This window comes from Castor canadensis, chromosome 15 (assembly GCF_047511655.1).
Source record: "Castor canadensis chromosome 15, mCasCan1.hap1v2, whole genome shotgun sequence".
Taxonomy (NCBI): Eukaryota; Metazoa; Chordata; class Mammalia; order Rodentia; family Castoridae; genus Castor; species Castor canadensis.
In genome coordinates, this window is record NC_133400.1 from 53204882 (window position 1) to 53225320 (window position 20439).

At 44.0% G+C, this 20439-nt stretch overlaps 1 protein-coding gene across 10 annotated transcripts in view; it reads left to right on the forward strand.

Annotated features, from left to right (window-relative positions):
• Window positions 1–20439, forward strand: part of Svil (supervillin) — a 221212-nt gene that overhangs the window by 25057 nt on the left and 175716 nt on the right. For all 10 annotated transcript variants that reach the window (XM_074056174.1, XM_074056172.1, XM_074056170.1 and 7 more), the window contains exon 2: window positions 10209–10302. The gene's annotated coding sequence lies outside the window, so the exon portion shown is untranslated. The remainder of the gene's footprint in view (window positions 1–10208; window positions 10303–20439) is intronic.

Consider the following 20439-nt stretch of genomic DNA (forward strand, 5'->3'; position numbering starts at 1 on the left):
GAGGCCACTAAGGCCTGGACCCTTCCCATAGCAGAGGTCACCCACTGCCCCATGTTGAGCTCTCTGGGCAGGGCCGGGAGCCCCTGTGGCTGCTGAAGTGTGTGTGAAGGGCAACAGAGAGGCCTGTGTTCTCCCTCCGCCTTCTCCCTGCCTCTCTTGTCATCAGTGACCAGAACATGAGTGGAGAGGATGAATGCACTTGGGGTGAAAGATGCAGTTTTCAAGAGGTGGTTGTCATGGCCAGACGGCTGCCATCTCCCCAAGGGCACAGCCAGCCTGGTGAGGGGGACATCTATGTGCCCAGGATCTGGCATTTGACCCCGAGATGTCCCAAGGTAGCCTCAAATACAGCAATAAGAGAGAGGGAACATTAAATAACAGAACACAGAGAATTTTATAAATACCAACAAGAACTGTAAAAATGGGGGATTAATCTTTAATGTTTCAAAGTAAGATTTTTTTTTTTTTACATTTTTAAGCAAAAAGTAGGCTTTCTCTTTTTCTTGTATAAAAAAATAAATACTTAGATTGTTTCACATCTACTTAGGCCTAATAATAAGACCCCTTCATGTTTTTGAAGTGTCTTCATTGAGATCCAAGTTTTTTTTTTAAAACAATAAAGTGAAAAGAAACAAGATTTATGAATATTTGTCGGGCTACTATCAAGTTCCATTAAAAGCTAGGCCAGGTAGTGAAATCTGCCCCTCCTCTGAACGTTGAAGTCTGTGTGCACGAGGCCTCAGGGGTGACCCTGTGTTGGATCTGTACCGGGAACAGAAGCCTCTCAGAGAACAGCACCATGGGGAGCGACTATCCACAGATGCAGCCAGGTCATCCAAGGTCAAAAGCTAGATGCTGTTTGCTTAGGGTTTCCTTTTCAGTGTCACCATAAGAAGTTTTGAAGTGATGGCTGGCAGGGTTGCCAGCAAACAAAACTTGGCCTTAGTTCTGAAAGGGCGTTATCCACAGCAAAGCTGGTGGGAGACTAATGACACACCACTCGGCTTCGTGACCTCCAAAATTAGAGACTCCCAAAGTCAACGAAAAGCAAGAGACAACTAAAAGCAGTTGAAGCTGGAGGATTTACACAGTTTTTTTCCCTTGGTTTCACTTTGACCAAATAAAGAAAGGAGAGAGACCCTCTTCGTTCTACTGCTGGGAAGTAGAGTCACTTTGGCCTGCATTATGTGCCTGCTCCTGGGGCAGACAAGAGGAGTGCCACGCATGGCTCACCCCTGCAGCAAAGGGTGGTGGGGCATGGTGTTGGGGAGAGAAGGAAGAATTCCCAAATGAAAAGGCACAAAAGCAGTCAAAACCCACATGTGCCCTGTGGCACACAAATGTGGTGCACACATCCAAGTGTACTCCAGCCCCGCATCTGGCATCCGGGCAAATGGGAGGCTGCAGGGCTGGTGGGAAGAGAAGGGGAAGGGCCAAGCCAGCACTGTATTGTCTCTTTCTTCCTGCTAGCGATCTGGTGAGACTTGAACCTGTAGTTCTGCTTCTCAGACTTTAAAGAATGAACTTGCAATTTGGGGTGGGAGGACGATCAGCTAAATCCTGTCACATGTAAAGAAGGGAATAAGTAAGAATGTCTTCATTGCTTTTTGAGTTGTGGGGGGTGGAATTCACTGAGGGGGATATAGAATTCTTCCTGGGACTTCCTGAGTGGATTTTGCAAGTGAATTTTCTTGGTGAGATGAGATTCCTTGGTAGCTTAGAGGGTGTGCACAGACACACAGCCATGTTCCACATCACAACAGTCCACATAGCTGATGGGGGTCCCATGAGATTGTGTCACCCAGAGATGCTGTAGCCATCCTAGTTTGCCTAAGCACTCTGTGATACTCGTACAAGGACAAAATTGCCCAATGTCACATTTCTTAGAGTAAATTCCATCACTGAACAGCAGGACTGTTCTTATCGTAGAGCTTTTTAGGGGTGGGTGTGGTAGCTCACATCTGTAATCCCACTACTGAGAAAGTGGAGACGGGAGGATTAAGGTTTGAAGCCAGCCCAGATAAAAAGTTATTGAGGCCCCCATTTCAAAATAAGCTAGGTGTGTTGGAGTGTCTGTAATACTTGCTATTGGGGAAGATCTCTGCTTGAGGTCGGTCCCAGGCAAAAGTTTAAAACCGTATCTGAAAAACAAGCTATAGCTGGAAAAAAAAAAAAAGACTAGGGGCATGACTCAAGTGGTAGAGCACATGAGTTAATCTTGATTTTTTTTCCAGCAAATCTTGCTTAAAAAAAAAGAATCTGTTTCCAGTAAGTTTGGCTGTAGCACATCCTAAGCTATCATTAAAAGTACAAGTGACCTGCTCAGCAAGTCATTCATTTATTAAAACCCATTCTTTCACTCAGCTTTAGATAAAGAAAAGGCTGGGTCAGATCAGCTAGTTCATGCGTTCGAAACACATTGAAGTACGTACATTTTCATGTCAATTGATGCTAGTGCTTTTTCAGCGGGCCTGTCTCATTCTTACCCAAAACAGGTGCAGCCACAGAGCGTCACTGTGTTGTCACCTGCTATGGCAGTTTTTCTGAAAAGTCCCTTGAAGGAAAGTTAAAGCAATTTTCAATTTGTTGGTGTAAGTGTCATTTCCCATTGTGTATACCTAACCACCTAGACTTCTTTTCAAATAGAAAATGAGATTTTTGTTTTGTTTTGTTTTAATTTGCCTTTCCTTTATTTCTTTTAGAGGAAGATGATTTGTGTCACAGTTTTCACATAGAGACATTAAGGATAGTCAGCCTTCAGTCAGTTCTTAATAAGCAGTTTGTTGTTTTGAGACAGGACCTTGAAATGACTTTGTAGCCCAGGCTGGTCTTGAACTCAAGATCTTCCTACCTCCACCTCCCAAATATTGGGTTTACAGGCATTCACCATCATGCCTGGCCCCATTGTCTATGTCTTAGTGTGGCTGTTGCCTCAGGTTGCTGAAGCCCTAATTTGCAGAGCCATATCTTCACTCCTAGTGTGTCGTCATTGCTGTTGTTCCCAGGAGGTCTCTCTTGACCTTTAACAAAAATTGTCCACCAGAGAATCCTAACTTCTGCTCTCACCAGTGCCCTGAGTTGTAGTGCGTGAGGAGAGGCTGACTCTGCAAGGTGCCTCAGTGCTCTCCCTCACCAGAGCCATGTGATCTCTGGAATTCACAGCGGGTTCTTTATAATTCTGTCCATAATTTGCTTGGTTCCAATTTGTTAGAGACTGGGTATCAATCTCTCACCCCAAGCTTTCCCACTGGCTTCAAATCACCCTTACCTCTCCTTTTCCCCTTGGGTTATTACAAAACATGAAGTTGTGCTTGGGCACTGTTCAGGAAGCATCGGTGCTCACAGTACCAATGTCAAGTTTTGGTATTCCCATCTTTGCTTAAATCTTCTTATTGGGTGGTCATCACCCATCATGATTCTGAGAGGTCTGTCTGTGGCACAGGAGGACAGGCACTGTGGTCTTCCAGGAACCTCACTGGACTTCTTAGTCCTCATAGCTTCTAGAAGCTGAAATTTTTGTATGTATGTATATTTTCATGTTCTCTCTCTCTCCCTCTCAACCCACCCATCCTCCCATCTATTCAGCTTCCCTACCTTTCTATCTATCTATCTATCTATCTATCTATCTATCTATCTATCTATCGATCTATCTATCTATCCTCCCATCTGCCCATTTACCCATCCATCTATCTTTCCTTCCTTTCTTCCATCCATCCATCCATCCATCCATCCATCTATCCATCTCAGTTGCTCTGGCTTGGCACAGAGCACCCCATCTCTTAGGCTTGCCTCTAAAACGGAGATCCTTATGTACTGATAAATGAAAATTTGGTTAATGGTGAGAGAAGACTTTTGTAGGCCACACACATGTATTTCCACCATGTCTTAGTAGTGCCACCTGTATCCCACCCAGTAGCTCATACACTGCACAGCGTCAATATTAGGAATGCTTTAGGGAGTGGGAAAGGGCTAGGATTCACAGGTATCTCGTGTTTGTGAAGTTGTGATCCACACAGTGGCTTGGCTCTGGATTGCAGCCGAGTGTGACCCAACACCTTGAGACAGCAACAGCTCAGCCAGCTTCATCTCCTTGCTTCTGTGTGATCCTACTCTCCTATTTCTCCAGGTATCTCTATGAATGTACTGCCCTTTAAGTAAGAAATGTAAAATTTATATTTGAATAATCAGACAATAAGAAAATACTTGGTGACTGTGTTAGCTTTCCATCACTATGACAAAATACCTGAGCTAAACAACTTTTAAAGAGGAAAGGTTTATTTTGGCTTAGGGTTTCAAAGATCTCAGTCCATGGTTGGTTGGGCACACTTTGGGGCTGTGATAGCATCTCGGTGGGAGCCTGTGGTGGAGGAGGCTGTTCACCTCATCGTTGCCAGGAAACAAAAAGAGAGAATGGAGAGGATGGGGTCCCAATATGCCCTTTACAGTTATGCTCCCAATGACCTAATTTCCTCCCACTAGGCCCCACCTCCTAAAGATTTCACCCACCCCTAATAGTGCCACAGGTGGGGAACCAAGCCTTTAACAAAAGGACCTTTGGGGGTCACTTAAGATCAAATGATAGCAGTGATGTGTTCACAACTGAACTATTGTTTGCTGTGTGTGCGCTGGGGAGGGGTAGCTCTCTGAGACTATTTTTAACTTCTTTACCTTTCTTCCTCTCCCCATCGCCCACATAAATAAATAAATACCCAGAACAGAGGCCCCATGGTGTCATTCTTGCGAGTACAGACTCTGGAACCACCCTGCCTGGCTTGAGTCCTGGCTTGGATTTGATACCCTGGCAAGGTGCTTAACTATCCATGCCTCTGCTTCCAGATCTGAAAAATGGGCCTGAAGACCATTCCTGCATTATAGGCCTTAGAGGATTATGAAGAGGGTTCCAGGAGTTTTCCTACAGCAAGCACTTGGAGTGCTGGGCACATCGTGAGCTCCTCCTAGTGATCATAGAACCCAACCTGTATGCCTCACTTCCATTCTGTGTGCTTGTGAGGGAAAAGATGTTAGGTATGGCATTCTGGAGTATATATATTACCACATTTTTCTCTATTTTCATAGTAATACAAATGAATTCTAATTTGAAGGAACATCTACTGTCCCTTCCTCAAGGTTCAGGCTCCTTATAATGGTGAGAACCTCCTGAACGTTGGCCGTCTCATCTCAGGCTATTAAGAATCTTAGGAATTTGTTCCTACCCCCATTTTGCAGAAGGGTAGTGGGGTTTGGAGAGGTCTGGGAAGTCGTTCCAAGAAGGAAGAGGCTGAAGGCATCCTGTGGCTTCCTGAGCGTGTTGCTAATATGCTGTGGCCTGCTCTGCTTCCCTCATGGCTCGCAGCCTCTGCCGCACAGAACTGGGGAGTTAGCCTGCTTCGTCAAGGTATAACATCGCCTGTGGTTGTCTCTCTCCCTTCTCACTGTCTCTGTCTCTTTCTCTCTCTTTCTCTAGCTGTATTAGGGTTTGAACTCAGACCCTCACACTTGCTGGGCAGGCATTCTACTACTTGAGCCACACCTCCAGTCCTTTCTCCTGTAGTAATTTTTCAGATGGGGTCTTGCACTTTCTTTTTTGCCTCGCTCAACATTGAACCGTGATCCTCTTACCTATGTCTCCCATATGACTGGGATTGCAGGCACGTACTGCCATGCCTGGTTTGTTTCTTGAGATGGGATCTCACTAACTTTTTGCCTGGACTGACCTCAAATTGAGGTTCTTCTGATCTCTGCCTCTTGAGTATCAGGGATAGTAATATTGTCAAATGTCTACTTGTAATTTGGTTTGCCAAAATCAGGAGCCAAATTCATGATTTTTTTCTGTTTCCTATGGTTTATGAAGCTATCTGGGCTGGAACCTTTTATACTTGTAAAACAACTGAGGTTTTTTGTTTGTTCATTTGTTTATTTGATTGTTTGTCACAGAGACTTGCTATACAGGCCAGGCTGGCTTGAAACTGGCGATCCTTCTGCCTCAGCTTCCTGGATGCAGGGATTACAGGCATGCACCAGACACTCACTTCTAACTGGGCTTTTTAACTGAGTTTGCTGGTGACTTAAGTGAGTGAGCCAAGCAGGACACAGTGGTCCTCTAGTTTCCAGTTGCTTATTGACTGACATCTTGCCTGCTTCTTGCTAATTTGTTTCCAGAAAGGGGAGCAGAGAAGACCAGCTCACCTGTGCTGCTTACCATAAATCTCAAGGATTTGCAGGGGTGGCTTTGAGCTAATTTTTTACATGTTCTTAGACGGCAGTCCTGAGATAATTGAAGTATGAACCTACAATCAAGCATGGCAGATATCCCAGAATCTTTGCTCTCCACCTCTGCCGGCCCTGGGGAGATGGGAGCTCTGTGGCCCTTGGAAACCTGCGAGGAGTTACCAGTCATGTCTTAATCCTGAGCTGTAAATTTATACTCAGTTGAGAGATAAGCAAGTTTGACAGAAAGACTGAGTCATTAAGATTAAGATTGGTCTTGACCTCTGAGACAGAATTAGTAAACAAATTGGTTATAAATTGTTTATTATTTTGGTCACAGGAGCTGGAGAGTCTATGTCAAATAGATCTTTAAAAATTTTTGTTATCTCACAATATTTTAAACTGTTTGTCTTTGATTATTTAGGGTCCTAATATTGCTGCAGATCAAAAAGTAAAAGGAAATATCTTTCTGTTCCGTGTTGTTGAAATTTTCTTTTAGCTTTCTAGAAGAAAATGTTCTACTGAATAATTGATGTTTCTAAAACAAAGCCTTACATTTTTGTTACTAGAAGAGCTTTCACTGTCTTAAGGGAATTCAAGATAGCCCCAAATATTAACTATTTCCAGATAATGAACATTTTGAGTGTGGAAAACTCAGCCTACTTGATTGTTCTCAGGTGAAGTTTAGATCTGTAGAAACCACAGATAACGCACATAATATGAGACTAATCACAAGATGCAAATCGGCAGCTACTTTTACACTCTTTAAAAGAACTGAGACAAATAGTCATTTGTGGTGTTGTAGACTTCACTTTTGTTTTTATAAACTAACATATAAAATGCGCTATTTTTATGACAGAGGGACAGAATAAAACAGGGCATTCTCTGGTACTTATTGCAGATTCTGGGTCAGAAGTTCCTGCTTCTAAGATGTGTGCTTGGCTCAAAATGACTTAAATATGCTCCATATCACTGATTTATACTTGGAAAAATTCTTTCCAGAAATCCTACAGCAGTCCTTGTTATCTGAGGGCAATTAGACCCAGAAACAGCCTGCTTAAAGTGATTGAGATCCACTCAGATGGAGACTAAGATTTCACAGTATCATGGAAAAAAAAAAAAAGCCTTGGAACATTATCTTGAAAAAAGTAAAACTGAAAACCGAGAAAATAGGTTTATTTAGCTTATATTGAATAAAATTTAGGTTATCACTGTGACCATCGCTTACAATGAACCGTGCAAATATCAAGTATTGATTAGTTTGAGAGGAGTGAACTTTTTTGAACGTCAATGGATAGAGAATATAAAGAAATGGGTTTGAATTCACCATAGGAGAATTTCTGAAACATTGTCAAAAATTTTATATATACAAATATATATATGTATATACCCCCAATTTTGTTAAGAAAGATCAAAATGAGTTTAATTATGGTTTCCTTTGACTATAAACCCAATCATTACATTGTAGTACTTTTTATACCACATTTGACATTTCTGTCACATCATAATGATGGCTGGGGTGACAAAAATATTCAAGGTCTTAGTCATTTTTCTTTGGAGCCTTTTAGATTCTTTAATATTAAAATTATTCATTAAAAAAGAGGTGCACAAATGGGGAAACCCCAGGTCTAGTCTTACTTCTACCAGTTAGTCTCTGCTCTGATCACAGATGAGTCACTTACTTTCTTTCGGCATGTATTTACTTATCTGTAAATTGAAAAATTTCAAGTCACAATGTTCTGTGATTCTAAATTGTTGGATGGCTCAAGCCCGTCAGGAGCTACATCATTCTGTTTTCATAGAGTCCTAGCAGACATGAACCAACTCCTTTTTTTAGTTTATTTGCATACGGTTACATGTATTTTGTAATTTCAGCAGCTTCATCCGTGTGTGATCATGATTTGGCAAGTTGTAATCAGTACTTCCGTACAATTTAAACTTGGCTCTTCACTGATGCTATCTCTCAGGTGTTTGCACATACATATATGCAGTCTCGATATCTTTGGCTTCATACTTAACTTTCCTAATGGCCCATTGGGTGGATGTATTTTAATATTTTTAATTTAAATATATATTGCCCATTAGCCAACCGGGCATCTTAAACTTTTAAGGGTTTTTTTTAAATGGGGTCAGGGGTAGGGGGCGTTGACCACATTTCCATAGACATCTTTGTTGATAGACAATTATTTAAAAAAAGAGCTTCTCAGGCCGGGTGTGGTGGTTCAAGCCTGTAATCATAGCTACTCAGGGGACTGAGATCGGGAGGATCATAGTTCGAGGCCTGCCTGGACAAAATGTTTGCAAGCTCCCACAGCAGCCAAGGCCGGGCATGGTGGCATGTGCCTGTCGTTACCAGCTACACAGGGAAGCACAGATACCCCTATCGTGGTCCAGGCTAGGTGGGGTATGAAGTGAGACTCTGTCTCACAGGTAACCAACACAGAGAGGGCTGGCGTAGCGACGTGGAAGGCCAGACATGCAGCGGAGTCCTGGCTCATTTCAGTACTTAAATGCCTTGTGTTGCTGCTGTAAACAGGAAGAAACAAACGAAGGCAAGCCCTGGCTAAGTGAAGCAAAGGGAGGAACAAAGGAAAATTGCAAGAGCATTGCCTTGTGATGCTGCCAAGCAGAGCAAATTGAGGTCCTGGGGAGTTGAGAAGGGTCCAGAACAATCCAGAAACCCAGGCGGGCTCGGAATGGCATCATCAGGCTGCCACTGCCACACTCCACCTAGCAAACCTGGGTCCCACCTAGGGAGGTTGGAATCCTCAGCTCCTGCAATTGCACCGTTCCGAGCAGCAGCCCTGTCCAGAGAACAAAGCAATCTGTCATCCTGAGCGGGGAGAAGTCCCCGGGAGCAGATGGGCTCACAGTGATAAAGCAACCACAAACTGAATTAGCTCATGCTACATTATTAAAAAATGCAGCACTTTTCATTTTTATTCGAGATCTTGGAAATTTTCAGTGCACCCTTGAGGGACAGTAGTTTGTTCATCTGTTCTAATTAGGTGACTCTTTCTTGTCTGGCTAAAGGAAGGGTGATTGACACTTTGCCTTCTTACTGGGTTGTAATACCCATTTTGGTGACTGCTGGCACTGTCCCATCTGCATGTGTGGATGACCGGTATGCAACGCTTGTTGCACACAGCTTGCCACAATACTGAGGTGGATATGGGGCAAGAGAGGGAAATATGCATTGCACAAATTGAGGGTGACTTGGCTGTTTGCAGGAGCTGATTACAAATGTTTCAAGGGAAGTCAGATGAAAGTGGAGTCAACCCAGACAATTGTAGTCATGAGTTAAAATACAGAGTAGGGGCTGATGGGTGGGGTAGCTTGGTGATAGAACACTAAGCACTCCAGGTCCCAGTTTCAATTTCCAGCACCAAAAGCTCAAAAAAAGATACAAATTATCAAATAGGGGGAAAAAGCTAAAGAATTCTAGAACTTGTATGTCAATTTCAAATTCCAGTGTTCTGGGTCAAAGGCCAATAAGGGGCATTGATAGAGTAGGAGGTGGTCCATTATTTTCAGAGGTTAACTGAAGCTTACACCTATTCATGCCATATCACAAGTGTGTGTATTTCAGCTTCTTTGGAAGTTACATCCTATATATTTTTTTTTTGACAGTACTTTGGGGTTTGAACTCAGGCTTTGTACATTTGAGGCAGGCATTCTACTGCTGGAGTTACACCTCCAGCCATTTTTGCTCTGCTTATTTTGGACATAAGGTCTTGTGGGTTTTTTGCCCAGGCTGGCCTGGACTGCAGCCCTCCTATTTTAGGCTTCCTGCCTAGCTGGAATGACAGGCGTGTGCCACTATATCCAGTTTTCTTCCATCGGTATGGGGTCTCACAAGACTTTTTGCCCAGGCTGGCCTGGATCCATGGGCCTCCTGATCTCAGCCTCCCACCCAGCTTGGGATGACAGGTGAACAGCACTGGTGCCTGGCTACATCTTATAATTTTTAACCACCACCTCCTTTTTTTTCCCCTCTCTAGATTCTAGCTATACTGAAGACTGGTTGTTTTCTAAAATTAGAGAAGCCCACGAAGATTCGGTGAATTCTCTGACTTTCAACTAACAGGATAAAAGGTAATTATTGATGATTTCAGAATGTGTTTGCAATACTTTGGAGAGGACAACCGTAATTGAGTAGCAATTACACATAAGACAGAAGGTTCTGGACATTGTCTTTCACAGAAATTAACTGGTACTGTTGTGATTTAGCTATGTACCTGAGGACTAAGGTGATCCCTATCTAAGCAGTTGAATCCTTTTCTTTCTTCCATTTTTCTGGTGCTGGGGGATGGAACCCAGGGCACTGACCACTGACCTCCACCACCAGCCCCTAGCTCCTTTTCTTATACCACATCCCTGAGCCTGTCTCCCCTGCCTGATCTGTGTGTCACCCCACATTAGGGAGAGGGTGGGAGAATGCCTAGTTATAGAATGACAAAGTGTTAGGGACCCATTTTAATCACAACTAATTTTTTTCTTTCTCCCCTTCATTTTTCTTTCTCACGGTTCTAGGATGGAACCCAGGGCCCTGGACACACTAGGCAGACACTCTACCACTGAGCTACATTGGCGACCCTTACCTTCACACAGATTTGACAGAACTTAACAGCCAGCCACTCTCCTCCTGCCCCCAGTCCCAGCTCATTTAAGTCCCAAGACAGCTGTTGGTGTCACCTTCACATGACCAGTTCTTTCTCTTTCTGGGCTCTCGGAGCTTTTGCCACCTGCCCCCTCCCCTCAGGACACACCCCCCTGCCCAGCCACCTACAAAGGTCGATGTCCTTTCCAGGCCACAGTTCTGCACCTGGACACCCTCAGGTCCTGTGCTTTCCAGAACTCCTATCCGAGGGCTGAAGGTCTCACCATTGGCTCGCTTCTTGTGGCCCTAGGTTGTCTTTTCAGTTGGTTCATAATATTCCATTCTTAGGGACTCTCACAGTTCCTACTCTCCGGTTCTCAGAGTATCAGTTATTTACCCCCTCTTCTTCCAATGGCTCTGCCTAATTACTTACACAGGTTTCTACTAAAGAAACGCATATTTAAATTCATGTTGGTCCTAAGGTTGAGGATGTAAAGAGACATTTGAATTCAGCATATAGAGAATTTTTTATGAAGCATCGGACAGTGGAATGAACAGGTTGCCTGGCTGGGAGGAAGAGCCGCGTGGATGGGGGTGTTTCTGTCTGACAACCATGCTGCAGCAGAGGGGCCTGGGTGAATTGGGAGATAGTCAAACTAAATGTTTTCTTAGTTCGTTCCAACCAAAAAGGAATTCTACAGTTTCTTAATTGGTAACCCAAAGAAAGCAATTTTTTGTTGTTTTCACATATTTACAAAATTACACAAAAAAGTTCAACTCAACTATTGCACTTGTAATGTCCAGTGTCTCATGCTTTGGGATTGGCTCTTCTTTTATGCCATAACTGAGATTTGAACTTGGATCATCGTGCTTGCTGGGCAGATACTGTACTACTTGTGCTATGAACCCAGCCCTTTTTGCTTTAGTAATTTTTCGGATGGGTCTCTCACTTTTTTGCCCAGGCCGGCCTCAGACCTCAGTCCTCCTGTCTTTGCCTCCTGTGTAGCATGCCACCACACCCAGCTTGCTTGTTGAGATGGGGTCTTGCTAACCTTTTCCTGGGCTGGTCTCAAATTTGATCCTCCTCATCTCTGCCTTTGAAGTGCTTGGGATTACAGGTGTGAGCCACTGCGCCCAGTCTAGCGACAACTTTCTTTAAATCTTCCTTCTCAGGCATCTTTTCTGAATGGTTCTCTTTTAGCCCTCAGGAAGACAGAGGATGGCTCTGTGCACCTGCAGTCCCTACATTGTAGAGTGTACCTCAGAGAGTTCCTAGGACTATCACCATTTCTGTTCTTCAGTCCTTTTCCTGGCAGCAGGGGCCTGGTGTGCCTGGAGAGCTGGGGCCTGTCACAGGGGAAGAGATGTTGTGTTTGGCTCCCAGGGAAGGCCTTAGTGTGGGTGAACCAGGGTGGGATTCTGAGAGTAGAAAGAGATGCATGTCTGTCTGAAGTGAGCGTGCATTTGCTAGCGTGGGACACTTCTAGTGTGAGTTGATCATAAACCTGTTAGGTGGATCATAACATGACCTTTGACCCTCACCCTGCTACCCTTGAACCTTGGTGTCTGCCTCTCATGGTCAAGCCTGCCGCATACCATTCTGTGGGGATGGCAGAATAGTTATTAAACCTGAGATGATGTCTGAGTGTGGTGTTTTGTCATTGGTTTGGTTCCTTTGAGACCCAGAAGTTTATCTCCTCGTGGCTCTGGCATCTAAGTTCCAGGAGACAAAGGTTCCTTCTGTTTCGTTTGTACCTTATTTCAGGCACTAGAACAGTGTCTGGTACCAGGCTGAGGCAGGTGCTCAGTAAACATTTACTTAATGAGCTAATTAAGGCAGTTCACTAACCAAACCGCAAGTTGCCTGGGGACAGGGCCAGTCGTGACTCCCTCCTTGTGCTGAGACAGCAGCTGTTCTTTCCACTGGCCACAGTCTATGGGGTGTGACACCTACATGGGGCTCCTCTTGGAAGAGCCTAAGAGGGGCCTTGTGTTGTCACTGTTGGTGACTGCATAAGAGATTCTTCCCAGGTTCTCAAAGGTCAGCTGTGGAAGGGAAGCAGAAGTTGAGAGCCAGCACTTGGGTCCATGTCCCTTTCTACAGGCTGTGCTGTGCTATGCTCACCAGCCCCTCCCAGGAAAAGGTCTGCTGGGCTGCCATGGGGGAGGGGTGTGCACAGGAAGGGCGTGCTCTGGTGTCACTCAGCCTTTGCCCAGGGTCAGGTCTGAGCTGAAGTGTGTGCTGAGTCACGTGGATGCATAGGATCCTTCGTAGGATGTCTGTCCTGAAAGAGGGCCAAGGCTGCTCTCCGCTTCTGTAAGAAGCCTGTCTAAGAAGCCAGCCATGCCTCTGACGCAATGCAGGACAGAGACGGGACCCACAGCTTTACTGCAGTGTGCGTGATGTGATTTGTGACGGACAGAAGTCTGGCTGATGGAGGAGACCCGTCTAATTCTTATGATCTAATGACATCTGAGCAGGTGCCCTGAGGGGGGAAGCTTCAGTTTCTTGCTTCCCTTCCCAGGTGACTGGAAGGAGGGAGGAGGCAGGCAAACTTTTGTCTAACCTCCGTGAAGTCTATCTGGAATGGAAATATTAGGTAGAATACTTGAACTTCAGGGCGTGTTAATAGTTAGTTGCCTTCTTGTAGGCTGGTCAATAATTTTGAGACAGGAGGATTAGTTGAACTATGAACTTCTGCTCCTTGCCTGCCCCTCTTCCTTATCTTCCTCCTCCTTTTTTTCTCTCTCTCTTCCCTCGCTCTGTTTCTCTCTCTCTCTCTCTCTCTCTCTCTCACACACACACACACACACACACACACACACACACACACACCACTCCATCTTTAGAAGCTGCCAGACTTTGCATGCTATTACTTTGTCTGAAGGACTTCAGGTCCCTCACCGTCACTCTCATCCTGTGTCACACAATGGCGCCGGCCTCTCTTCCCTTCTCTGCTGCACATTTCTGAGCCTTACTTTTCAGCCCCTTGTCCTCTTTTGCTCACGGTAGTCCTCCATCTTAATCCCCCTTCCCAGTCTTACCAACTTCAATCTCTGTCCCTGTGATGCCAGCTGCAAGGGCAGCATCAGGACAGCTCTCCTGCCTCTTCAAGGGGAGGCCCAGGGCTCCCTCCCCTGCAGTGTGCTGTGCTTCTCACAGCCTCACCTTCTATCACTGTGAGGCCAGCCTGACAGGTAGTGCCCATGCATGCTGGCCATCTCGCAGTTCCTCTACCATTTGCCACTCCCCTAGCCCTCTTTGCTTTAGATATTATTCAGGCAGAGTCTCTTGTTTTTGCCTGGACTGGCATGGACTACTACTTACACCTCTGGCCTAGCTGGGATCACAGGCACATACCATCACACCCAGCTTGTTGGTTGAAATGAGGTCTCACAAACTCTTTGCCTGGGCTGGCTTCAAACCGTGAATCTCCCAGTCTCCTCCTCCTGAGTAGCTGGGATTGCAGACTTGGGACACCGCACCTGGCCTTCCTGGCTATTCTTGCACTGAACTCCATCACCCTTCTTAATGTATGGTGCACTTTTTGCACTGTAAATTTTTGTGTCTAGCCCTGGCTTTCCTCTTGCAGGCTATCTTCCCCTACTGCCCCTGGTGCCATGTTCTAGACATGTGTGAGTATACCAGCTTTCTGAAAATACCAGGTTCAGTCTCAACCTTATGGCCTCCAGTCTGCTCTCTACTACCTGGAATACCTTTCCCTGCCCTTAATCCAGCTGATCACTAACAGTGTCATTCAAGTACCTCTTCCAGGAAGCCAGTTGGATCACCTACACTTGCAGCAGAGGTGGGGAGGGTGGACAAAACTCCTGTCAGAGCACTATGCTAGATGTTTTAGATGCTGGTGTCAGCCAAAGGGATCCCCTTTGTAAAAGTGGCACTGGATACCAGCCTCAAGCATCACAACCCAGTGCATGGGTATGGAGAAACTGGGTGGCTTTCTCATCATTCATCTTTAGATCTTTCAATCTGTGCTCAATGCTTTTTTGTTTTAGGTTATTGTCTTGCTAACACAATATTAAATAAAGAAATTGTATCTGCTGTAGAGGGGAATTGAGCCTGCAGATGGAAGCTACCACTGTTTCTTAAACCATGGCTTCCATGGCGATATCAGTTTCTGCTTCTATGCTCATAAGAAGATGGCCTCATACTTCCTACCATCTTGGAGAATTTTTGAGGTTAGTGGAGCAGGTTGCTTACAAACAGCTCTAAACCCATGTGTTTTAAATTTTACATATGAACTGCCACAGGCTGCTAGGAAGTGGCCATTTAATCAGCCTAGATCATGCTAGAACGAGGAGAGCCCTAGTAGAGGCAAAGCACTGGGGTTTCAACATCTCTAGGTCTCTCTAGGCTTCTGCTGCATTTTGTTACTTCTTTTTGTACAGATAGTTTTTCTTTATGCTCAAGATTAGTTTCTATATCCTGTAGATTGTCCAGGGGACAATCTCTAGACTTCAACAAACAGTGTCATTCACAGACTCAGGGCTTTAGAGGGATTTTAGACCCTTGGTTCTGCAGACGAGGCAGTCCCTATCCTCTCTGTGGGCATCTGTCTCAGGAAGGGGGTAAATGACTTCCTTGTGGTGTCAACCTTTTACACAGGTGTGTCTTCACCTTAGATTGATGGCACCTGGGCAGAATGAGCTCAGGATGCTTGAGCATTTTGAGTTCTCTGAGCTAAAGGTAGAGCACGTGGTGACTGTGGAGGGGGCACCAAATATGAGAGAGCATCGATGTACTTTGCTGATCATGCGAATCACAGGATTCCCCCGGAAAAGACCCTGCCATCCCTCTCCCTCTTTTCCTGTACAGCTGGGAGGCTGGCGATGAGTGACTGATGAAACTATCCCAGGTGTCACTCTGAGTGGTACTGGCACGCATTCAGGGCTGGGCCAGCCCTGAATTTATTCTTTGGCTTTATATTGCTAATGCCTGACAGAAAGGAAGGAGCAGAGAAATGGAAGTCTTTGGCATGTGTCACCTCTTCTGCCTGGAAGCATCACCTTGGGTAAAAAATGGATGGCCCATCTTTGTGGCATCTGAGTTCCAAGGTGGGAGTGGCAGCCAAGCTGAGGACCACCCTGAAGAAGGAGAATGTGTGGGAAATCATTGAGCATTTGGGATTCCCACATGGGGAGAAATTCAATGTGATTAAGCCCTGTACTTGTTTTACTTTCCTTAAGCTTGCATTTTTATGGGCCAGGCATGGTGGTGGGTACCTGTAAGCCCAGCTACATGGGAGGTGGAGGTAGGAGGATTATGGTCTGAGGCTGGTCTTGGGCTAAAACACAAGAAACTATCTGAAAAATAACTAAAAGTAAAAAGGTCCAGGGCATGGCTCAAGGGGAAGAATGCCTGCCTAGCTAGTGTGAGGCCCCGGGTCAAACCCCAGTATTGCAAAAAGAAAAAAAAGAATACATTAAAAAGTTTACCTCTTTCTAATTTGAAATTCTAATATGAACACAGTTAAAAGGCATCAGACACTCAAGTGATCAAGGTACTTTGTTCACCACTGAGATGTTCCTAAGGTGAATGATCTCTGGTCTGGTGGACAGCAGGGTTCCAGTGACATGGGAGGAACTCTTGTGTTGCTGAGCCTAGCAGTCAAGCCCAAGGGTTGCACAAGTGTGTGCCAGTAGGATCAAAGAGCTGGAAAATCCTCTGCATATGGCCAAATGGGCATTATATCCTAGGCCAGTGCCAGCTGAAACACCACCCGCTGTGTGGCCAAAGGCTGTTGTCAAAAACAGAAGAGCTGGCTGTAATTGCCTCCAAAGGAAAGTCCAGCTCAATACTCTAAGAACTAGCTGATCATGCCCACTTGCTAAGGTGATATCTCAGGTCCAGCGTGACCTCCACTGCCCCTCCAGGGCCAGCCCTGTGGTTCTCCCCACTTACCTTTGACCAGAGGAAACCTCTTTAAACTCTGTGTCCAGTCCCAGTGACATTCCTTGCTTTATATAACATCACGGTGGAAGACTGCTTCTTGAGCTTGCCACATTGGGGACAAGATGACTGGCAGTTACCACATATCTGTGTTGAGCATGTTAAATCGTTTTTGTTCTCAGGCCTTGGGTTACATCCCAGCACCAAAAGGAAATAATCTTTACTCTCGAGTTTATGTTTCTTTCACACAAGTGTGTGCATATGGATGGGTGTGTGTGTAGTCCCCAGCCTTTGAACTTAAAATGGAAGAATGAACAGACATGTATATGTTCATGTAACACAGAGGTAACAACAGGACATAGATGAAAGCATATCTACTATAATTAAAAAATCTTTCTTGTGTAACAGTTGGATAAGGGGGCTCTGTCCCTCACTAGAATAAGAGAATGGAGGAAAAGGACTAAGTTTTCCACTTGGAAGGTAATGTCCTTACAACTTAGGACAGTAGAGTGGGTGGGATAACATGACCTGATGAGCAGGAATTGATGACTTGTTCTTTTGGGACTGGAGGATAAGCAAAGTCATGTGTCCCATGAGGTGCTGGGGGACTACTGTGGATATGAGCAACGACCAGCAGATGGGAGCACTGCTGTCTGGGGATTCCAGTGTTCCAAGTTTTGCACAGGGGTCATACTTTTGACCTGGGCTCATTGACCTTATTGCTCCAAATAGTGGTGTGATTGGGAGAATCACTCCTCCCATTCCCAAAATGTCCATCTACTAATCCACAAAACCTGAATATGTTAGGTTACATAAAAAGTAGGAATTAGGGTTTGCTAATCAGTTGTCCTTGAGAAAGGACAGAGCGCCCTGCATCTTCCACATGGGACTGACATCATCACAAGACTCCTCTGGAGTGAAGAAAGGAGTCAAGGGAGCCAGTGTGATGCCCTGTGTTGGTCTCTGTGGTGACTGCTGTCTAGAAGAAAGGCGGAGGAATGCAGAGGCCTCTGGAAACTGGAAAAGTCAAGGAAGTGGTTCTTCTCCTAGAGATCCGAGAGGAATATGGCCTTGCCAACATCTTCCTTTTTAGCCCAGTGAGACCCATTTCAGACTTCTAATTACTAGAAGTATAAAATCAGAAATATGTGTTGCTTTAAGCCAACAATTGTGTAGTAATTTGTTACAGAAAGCCATAATAAACAATTCAGTATGGCAGCCTGTCTCTATTTTGGAAACATGAAACCTTCTTAGTTATTTATATAATATGGAAAATTTATGTAATATAAATAACTCAAGGAAGAATCTTGTCAAAATTAATTCTAAGAAGTTTTTTAAGCTAATTTACTTTCCTAGAGTTGGGACATAGACTTTGTCTCTTTCCTCTTGCATCCTCACTGCCTAGATTAGTGCCTGACTTACTCATTTTAGAATGAGTGAGTCTCTTAATGAAATCCACAAAAAACAAAAGTAACTGTCTTTTCAACAAAATTGTTTTATACTAAAGTGATTCAGTGTTATTAGAAATGTTGAATTCAGGCACTCATTGTAGAATAAGAATATCACACTTTGCATTTCTATACAAAGATGAAAAGACTCAAGTGAGGTTGAAGCAAAAGCCATTATTACAGATTGAGCAACCCAAATCTAAAAACTAAGATTCCTGGAGCTCCAAAATCTGAAGCTTTTATAATGCCAATATGTGATCACAAGTCAAAAATTACCCACCTGACCTTATATGACATGTCATAGTCAAGACACAGGCATACTAAAAAATATTGTGTCAAACTCCCTTCAGGCCTTGTGGGTAAATATGGAACATAAATGAATTTTGTGTTTAGATTTCTGGGTCCTGCTTCCAATATTTATCATTGTGTATATGCAAACATTCCAAAATCCAAAAGAATCCCAAATCTAAAATAATTCCAAGCATTTTAGATAAGGGATATCAATGTGTACTTCCGTATGGTCTAAGAACTTCTCATAGCCACACATAGTTGAAGTGAGAATCTGACCATTGTCTGCTGTACTAGAAAGACAAGTATAGTAAGCGTAGTAAGTTAGAACCTTAAATCAATTACACAAACACAAAAAAGTATTCATCACTTGTGAAACTCAATTTGGAAAAGCCCTGACATTATTTACCAATATATTATTAACGATTGCATGGTATCTTTTAGAGATAAGACTGTTTCTAGTGTTAGTTTGTTTCTCCACTCCCTCATTCACTGAAGCAGGCCCTGTGGAGACAAAGGGAAAGGTGTGGCACTTACCTGAGAGAAGCCCACATTCCAGATGGGAAGACAGACAGAGAGCAGTAACGAGATGTGGAACGGCCAGTGTTAGAAAAGTCTCAGGTGCCAAGAGGAGGAACTGCCAACTCTGCAGGAAAAATGCAGGGGAGAAGAGGGGAGATTTGCCCCAAGTATTTAAGGATCAAGGGAGGCCGATGAATAGAAAAAGGGGACCAGTATTAACCACCTACTGAATATCAAGCACTGAGCCAAGCGTTTTTGTGAATAATTTTTTTATTTAAGTTTTACCCTGTGGATATTCTAGTTAAGTAACTTTCCATAGCTCCACAGGGTGGAATTTATAATCCTGTCTTAGATGTCATTTTTAGAGCTCTAGAGCAGAAGTTGGCCAACTTTTTCCATAAAGGGCCAGATAGTAAATGTTTCAGACTTTGGAGGCTGTAAAGGCTCTGTCACCCTTATTCAGCTCTGCCATGGCAGCGTGAAAATAGCCTTAAATAATATGGAAATAAGTGAGCATGGCTGTATTCCAATAAAACTTTATTGACAAAGTCAGCAGTGAGTTGGATGTGGTTGTTGGGTGGCAGCTGGCTGACTTTTTGCTATTCTAGAGTAGCAATTACAGGTACCATTTTTTTTTAAGAAATTTTCTCACCAGGGGCCTCTCAGTTTCACTAGCTGCTCAAATGACCCAGCAACTGCTGAGAACTTCGGTCAGTGACAGTTTCAGAACTTTACAGAGAAATGACAGCAGGCCAGGTTAATAATGGAGATTCCTACTGACTCCATTTCCCATCATGGTTAATATTTAACAGACCTCTAAGAACTTAGATATAATACATCTTCAGGTTATTTTAGTGGAGTCCAAACAGAAAACCACACTAATCCAGAATTGGCAGAGGTACTGTTCAAGGGTATGTGTTTTAACTCTGAGGTTTTTGAAAAATAGGAGTAGAGATGATTTGTCTGCAGCCATTGGGAAGAAATAAGCTAAACATTTGAACAGATGACCTAGGACAAGTCTGGAGTGTAAAACTTGGATCCTGCTGTCTTCTGGAAAAGCTAGGAATGGCTGGTTAGTGTAAAGATGAAAGGAAGTCCGGAGTGTAGATCAGAAAAAGAAATATATCTTGACATCTTAAAGCAACAAGCCAGGGAAAATCTGTCTTTAATCGCTGATACTGTGGGAAAACTCACTAAATTCAGAGATTTGAGTAAGGAATTATTTAGAGCAAAACAGTACATTTTTAAAAGACAGATCATTTCAAGAGAATATCCTAAGAGATACAGTGTGGTAGGAAAACTAGAAAACCATTAACAGATTTCAAAAATGTCACTAAAAAGAAGCACTGGGAAGCCACTCCAGTCACCTATGCTGGCCTTGTGTGACTAAAAGGAGATTTCGCTCTTGTCTGAAAATGGAGATGAGAATGAATGAGATTGGTTTGGAAAACTAATTTTTTTTT